This window comes from Rhinopithecus roxellana, chromosome 1 (genome assembly GCF_007565055.1).
Source record: "Rhinopithecus roxellana isolate Shanxi Qingling chromosome 1, ASM756505v1, whole genome shotgun sequence".
In the NCBI taxonomy this organism is placed as follows: domain Eukaryota; kingdom Metazoa; phylum Chordata; class Mammalia; order Primates; family Cercopithecidae; genus Rhinopithecus; species Rhinopithecus roxellana.
The window spans coordinates 114,511,289-114,519,130 of record NC_044549.1 but is presented as its reverse complement, the minus strand read 5'-3'; positions in this window follow the sequence as shown (position 1 = coordinate 114,519,130).

Genomic DNA, 7,842 nt, shown 5'->3' with positions numbered 1-7,842 from the left:
CAACCAAGTGCAGTGTGCCCTCTAGTGGTTAAAGAAAATGATTTACAATCCACCTCTCCTGAGCCAAATACACAGATCAAATGTAATTTTTCAAAGTCTAGATTCAGTTATGTGGATAACTTAATTGGTTATTTCAGTGTGGCTTTTGTCCTCATATGAAACCATGGCATATGAAAAAAATTGTTCATCTTGTAAAATAATCATTTTTCTCTATTTGCAAAAACAAAAAAGTATTGACCTATTTGTCTGTTTGTTGAATAAAAAATATATTAAAATAGACGAAAGAATGGGGAGTGAAAAGTAAATTTCCTCCCACCCCTGACCCTCAGAAGCTAAAGATGCCTTCCCTAGTGGCAAGCACAGTTGCCAGTTTTTAAAGAAATATATTGTGTATATGCATAAACAAATACACATTATATTAGCTATCTACCGTGATGTAGCAGATTACCCAGAACTTAGTGGCTCAAAACAAAAAACATTTATTATCTCACATTTTCCGTGGGTGAGGAATGCAGCAGCTTAGCTAGGCCCCCAGCGCTGGGGCTTTCCCAAGGATGTAGTCAAGCTGTCAACTGGTGCTGCAGTCAGCTCATGTCTCAGCTCGGGAGGATCTGCTGTCAGGCTCACTCAGGGGGTTCTTGACAGGATTTAGTTCCTCACACGTTGTTGGGCCAAGGGCCTCATTTCTTCAGTGGCTTTTGGCCTGAGGCTTCCCTCAGTTTCTTGTTACACTGTCCTCTCCATAGGACACCTCACAGCATGACAGTTGGCTTCATCAAGTGAATAAAAGAGAAGAGCCAGAAAAGGCAAGCAAGACTAGAAGCCAAAGTTTCTTGGTAATCTAATTTCGGAAGTGATATCCTATCACATTTGCTGTGTTCTGTTTGTTAGAAGCAAATTCCTGGGTTGAACCATACTCAAGGGGAGAGGATTAAATACGGGCATGGATACTAGGAGCAGGAGATCACTGGGGGCCATCTTAGAAGCTGCCTGCCACATAGTTGTGTAAGATATATCTATAGATGCCCTAAAAAAAAAAAAAGGTTCTGTACTTGCTTTTGTCATGTGATAGCGTATCTTGGAGCAATTTCTAAGTCAGTACAGAAAGAGCTCCCTCATTCTTCTAACAGTGGCATGGCATTTCAGCCCCACCTCTACACAGAGCATTCTTCGGGCATGCCATACCAAACCTTCTTAAAAGTCCCATGTTGATGGATATTAAGGGCATTTTTGGTCTTTTGCTGCACACCTTCTTTACCTGTGTGAGAGTGCATCTAGAAGGTAAATTCCTACAAGTAGAATTGCTGGGTTAAAGGGTATGAGCACTTCACATTTTGATAGTTATGGCCAAATAGACATTCAAGGGAGGTTGTACCAATTTATTTTCCAACTATGAAGTATAAGAATTGTCTAGTTACCCACAGCTTCTTGAAGCATTTTCCCACAAGTTTTAATGAAAAAGAAAAAGAGAAATCACAGGAGAAAAACTAAAATTCAAAGTCCAGTAAACCGGACAAATTGGAGTAATTAATTCTTATTAACCAGAAATGGAACAAAGCTCTGATATCTGCATAATTTTGATCTGGACTTATCAGGGTATTTTCCTAGTTCAATATACAAATGAGAGGAGGGACCCTTTAGTTTAGGCACAAGTATGCCTGGTGATCTCTTGTGGCTCCTGTCCCTACACTCTTAGATAATGTTTCCCCCCTGAGAGTTGTATGGCTTGCTTTCTTAACAGCATTCAATAGATAGCATATCAGATTCCAACTTCATCTGGAGGATATGCCACTAATAGATAGTGATATGGTTTGGCTTTGTGTCCCCACCCAAATCTCATCTCCAACTGTAATGCCCAAGTGTTGAGGGAGGGACCTGGTGGGAGGTGACTGGATTATGGGGAAGGTTTTCCCCATGCTGTTCTCATGATGGTGTGGGAGTTCTCACAAGAGCTGATGGTTTTAGAAGTGTTTGGAAATTCCCCCTTTGCAGCATTAATCTTTCACCTGGTGCCATGTAAGTTGTGCCTGCTTCCCCTTCTGCCATGATTGTAAGTTTCCTGAGGCCTCCCCAGCCATGTGGAACTATGAGTCAATTAAACCTCTTTCCTTTATAAATTGCCCAGTGTCAGGGAAGTTATTTATAGCAGTGTGAAAACGAACTAAAACAGATAGCAAAGCAAGTTTACACCGATTAATTACTTACTTTTGAAAGTTTACAACTGTGGCCACTTTTGACTGTTTTTTTTTAAACTGATGTTTCAGTCACTAGAAAAACAGAGAATGTTGGGGGTAAAAAGAAGTCTTATAACTCACACTTAGCTTAAATGCTGCAGCTTTTCCCCAAATTCTGGAATCCTTTCTACAATCAGTCAGCGTCTATGTGTTTTCACACACAAATACTCATTTCATTAAGGTAGATTGTTCCCTTGTTAAACAAGGAAAAAGCTTTAGAGTTTAAAAAATTATTTTGTACATTGGGTTGAAATAAAAAATCTGTTGCTTTGTGTCTCTTTCCAAAGCTTTCTTCTCTAAGTGGTCACAAGGAAAAAGTCTTTGTTCCTTGTCAACAGCTCCCATAGCTTCCTCAGGTCTGCTCTTCTCCAGGAGGAGTATTTTTTCTTTTTTCGAGACAGGGTCTTGCTCTGTTGCCCAGGCTGGAATGCGGTGCTGTGATCATAGCTCACTGCAGCCTCAGACTCCTGGGCTTAAGTAATCCAGGAGGACGATTTAAATTGGCATCATTCCTCTTTCCCAAAAAATAATTTTAAGATACACCACGACTGGGCATGGTGGTTCACGCCTGTAATCCCAGCACTTTGGGAGGCCAAGGCGGGCGGATCACAAGGTCAGGAGATCAAGACCATCCTGGCTAACAAGGTGAAACCGCAGATCTACTAAAAATACAAAAAATTAGCCGGGCGTGGTGGTGGGCTCCTGTAGTCCCAGCTACTGGGGAGACTGAGGCAGGAGAATGGCGTGAACCCGGGAGGTGGAGCTTGCAGTGAGCCAAGATCGCACCACTGCACTCCAGCCTGGGCGACAGAGCAAGACTCTGACTCAAAAAACAAAACAAAACAAAACAAATGAACCACAACACTAATTCCTCTCCTCTGAAGATACTGAAATGGGAAAAGTTCCCTTGTCCCCCTTGCAGGGCGTGTGACGGGGGAGTGGCTCATTTCTTCAGTGCCCCGCTGCTCAGATCTCTAGGGCAGCATACAGACATGCAGGTTGTGGGGCTCTAACCCCATGGGAATGTCTAGGGGTGAATGTTTACAGCTCCTGAAGTCCCAATGTGCTACCCTGTGCTTTTTTAGTTTTGCCGCCTGTAGGTGGCTTGTGTTAACCAGTTCAATTAGACCCTCTACCTTGTTGCAAGGACAGAGGACTCTTTGTATCCTGGGTTCTTGTCTTGGTGTACCAGAATAATCGGATCACGCCTGGGCTTGGAGAATGAGTGCAAGGTTTTATTCAGTGGAGGCAGCTCTCCGCAGAAGGGGGAAGTTATAAGGGGAATGGAGTGGGAAGGTATTCCCTGGAGTCAGGCTGGTCTGTGGCCTGGGCTCTCCTCCCGTTGCCCCAGCCAAACTCCAGGCCGTTCTGCTTCTGCCAGTTGGTGGCATGCCGCTTCATGTCCGTGCGTTCCTCTCAAAGTCCAGCCGCCTGTGTGTTCCTCAGCTGATGTGCTTCTCTTGACATCCAGCTGCCTATGTGCCTTCCTGCTAGGGTCTTGGGGGTTTTTATAGGCACAGGATGGGGGAATGGTGGGGCCAAGGTGAGGTGGTCGTGGGAAATGCAACATTTGGACAGGAAAACAAAAATGCCTGTCCTCACCTAGGTCTGTGAGTACAGGTCCCGGGGATAGAGCCCTCACCAGGAACCTGCCCTTCCCTTCCCAGCACTTCCCTGCCCCTCTTCCATATCAATATTTCTGGGCCACTCCACCTGCTGCCCTAGCAGGGATCCACTAGGCGAAGTCAGCTGGGCGCCTGAGTCCAGTGGGGACTTGGAGAACTTTTATGTCTAGCTGGAGGATTGTATATGCACCAATAAGCATTCTGTATCTAGCTCAGGGTTTGTGGATGCACCAATCAGCACTCTGTATCTAGCTAATCTGGTGGGGACTTGGAGAACTTTTATGTCTAGCTAAAGGATTGTAAATGCACCAATCAGTACTCTGTGTCTAGCTCAAGGTTTGTAAACACACCAGTCAGCACTCTGTGTCTAGCTCAAGGTTTGTAAATGCACCCATCACTGCTCTGTATCTAGCTAATCTGGTGGGGACTTGGAGAACTTTTATGTCTCCCTCAAAGTTTATAAACACACCAGTCAGCACCCTGTCAAAACGGACCAATCAGCTCTCTGTAAAATGGGCCAATCAGCAGGATGTGGGTGGGGTCAGATAAGGGAATAAAACCTGGCTGTTGGAGCCAGCAGTAGCAACCCAGTTGGGTCGCCTTCCAGGGTGTGGAGCCTTTGTTCTTTTGCTCTTCGCAATAAATCTTGCTGCTGCTCACTCTTTGGGTCCACGTTGCCTACATGAGCTGTAACACTCCCCGTGGAGACCACGAATGCACAGGGATGGACGGACAACTCTGGACACACCACCCTTATGAACTGTAACACTAACCGCGAAGGTCTGCAGTTTCACGCCTGAAGTCAGTGAGACTACCAACCTACCAGAAGGAAGAAACCCCAGACACACTATGTTTAAGAACTGACACTAACCGTGAGGGTCCACAGCTTCATTCTTAAAGTAAGTGAGACCAAGAACCCACCAATTCCAGACACAGTTGCACAAAAATGTGAATGTATTTAAAGCCACTGAACTGTACACTTAAAATTGCTAAAATGGTACATTTTAAGTTACATAAATTATCACAATGAGAAATTATAATGGCATATCAATCACAGCAGCATCTCCAAACATTTGAAAAGTAGTTGCATATGTATCTGAAATCTGTTATTCATACAATCGGACAGTTTTGCCCCACCGTTGAAATCTTCACTTATTCCACAGTGAGCTTCTGAGGGTCATTTGGACTTTCTTTGAGCACAACTGATGAGACCAAAAATGAGCGGTTAGCCACAGCTGGACTATTCAGAACCTTATCCTAAGAATTTGGAATTCGATTTCAGAAACTTACTGTTAGTCTCTGTGTAGGGGTAAAGGTGAGGTAATATGGTTGGGAGTTATAGGGCAGTCATCTTTTTCCATGTTCATTTTTTATTCAACAAATACTTATTTTTTGTCTACTCTGTGCTAGGCATTGTGCAAGGTGCTGGGATTCAGTGGCATCCCTGACCTCCTGAAACAGAGCAAGCCTGACTGTAGAGAGATCTCTAAAGTTATTTCTCATATTTTTGTTAGACCTGATATTTTGCACACTGTTTTCTAGTAAATGAACAACACAGTATGCCATGATTTTTAAAAACTACATTTAACTTCCTCTCTATTTTTTTAGCACGTTTTTCAGCACCAGGACAAGCGTAATTGCTCAAGGAAAGCTTGGTTGACAACAACAGGAAATTATTGTCTGAATTGTAACAAATGTGGCAGGAGCACCAAGATCACTGTGTGTTCACAGAAAATGTACCAAAGGTGGGTGTTTTGTTTACCAGTGGCAGCAGCGACACCACGTGGCAAAATAGTAAATGATGTCTGTAATTTCTATGCCTGCCTGCATAGAAATTACTCAATTCTTGAAGAGCAAAAAAAAAAAAAAAGCAAAAATTGGGCATGAAACGGGATCTGTATTATTTCACAATTGGTACTTGAAGGGAGACTTTTAAGTCTGTTTCAAATTAGCATAATTGGAATTTTCTTAAAGTGAGGTAACACTATGCTAAGGTCTTCATCCTGCCCCAGAGGTGAAATCTTGAGAGCTGGACAGACACTCCCAGTGGTTCTAGAGTATCCTTCATTAGGTCTTTCCTTACTTCTCCCAAACCAATCTTCTCCTGTGTTTCCATAAAACTGTTTTTGGTGCTGATTTCATTCATTAACAAATATTCATTGAGTACCTGCATGGTGCTTACTCTGTTCTAGGCATTGCAGATGCAGCAGTGAACAAATCAAACTAAAATTTCAGCCTGTACTTCTTAGAATCTTGTTGTGATACATCTATCTCTTTTATTCCCTGCAAGCCGTTTGACAACAGGGACCTGTCTTATCACATCCTCACTGGAACCACACCTTCTACCCATTGAATTCCCCAGTAACAATTTCAGAACTAAATTGATTAAAGATGACTATATTTACTAGGACCATTCCCAACTCAGTTCTCTGGTGGGATCAAAGCTGTGTCCTTTCAGCCAGAGACAAAATAAAAAAACAGAAACTTCATTATAGATCCCACGGTAAAGTGAATAATGGCCCTCCAAAGATGTCCACACCCTAATCCCCAGAACCTGCAAATATATTGCCTTACATGGCAAAGGGACTTTGCAGCTGTGATTAAGTTAAGGCTTTTGAGATGGAAGATTATCCTGGATTGTCATAGTAGAGCCAATGTAATCACAAGGGTCCTTATAAGAGGGAGGGAGCAGAGGTGGAGAAGAGATAAGGGTGGAGGCAAGCGTCAGAGAGAAGATACTGATGGAGGAGAAGGCCACAGACCAAGGAATGCAGGTGAATTCTAGAATCCGGGAAGGGGAAAGAAAAGGATTCTTCTTCAGAGACTCCAAAATGAACACAGGCCTGGTGGTACATTTTATGTTTCTGACCCCCAGAGCTGTAAGATAATACATCTGTGTTGCTATAAGCCACTAACTTTGTGATAATTTGCTACGGCAGCAATAGGAAACTATACAGATTTCTACCTGTCCTCCTCCTAATCTGTGTTCCACACTGCCCATTTTCACTGGTGTGCAGAGTGGGACATTTCTACTTTGTTCCCTTATTTTCCCAAGTCATGGAGATGTCCTGGTTTGTCTTGACAAAAGCCTCTAACAATGTTCCTCTAACAGGGCTGTCTGACTGTCTAACAGGGCATTCTTTGGTGTATCCTCACAGTCCCTGAGTTTTCTTAAGAGAATTTTAAATTCTATTCAGTTCCACAGTTAGCTAAAAAATATATATATTTTATATATATATATATATATAAATATAAAATTCAATGTACAACTCAAAAAGTTATCCTCATCCTCATAGAAATACTAAAAGCATCTCATTAGAGTCAGGAACGAGATGGCCAGGTGCGGTGGCTCATGCCTATAATCCTAGCACTTTGGGAGGCCGAGGTGGGCGGATCACAAGGTCAGGAGATGGAGATCTTCCTGGCTAACACAGTGAAACCTCGTCTCTACTAAAAATACAAAGAATTAGCTGGTCGTGGTGGCGGGTGCCTGTAATCCCAGCTGCTTGGGAGACTGAGGCAGGAGAATGGTGTGAACCTGGGAGGTGGAGCTTGCAGTGAGCCGAGATCGCCCCACTGCACTCCAGCTTGGGTGACAGTGAGACTGTGTCTCAAAAAAAAAAAAAAAAAAAAGACAAGCATGTTCATTAGCCCCACACTTAACATTATTCTGGGGGTATTGGCTAATGTAATTATACAAGAAAAAAGTATAAAAATGGGAAAGGAAGAGGCAAACTGGTAATTATTTGCAAATATGATTGTATACCTGAAAGTTCAAGGGAATAAACTGAAAACCTATATAAATAATAAAAGAATTCAGTAGACACATTACACAACATTAATTTATCAATATAACAGCTTATTTAGGACATACATAAATACAAAAACTTGCTATATCCACAGTAACAACAGAAAAGACAAAATACCTAACAAAGTAACAGAAAATATACAAAGTTAATGTGAAGGAAATGGAACAAAACTTG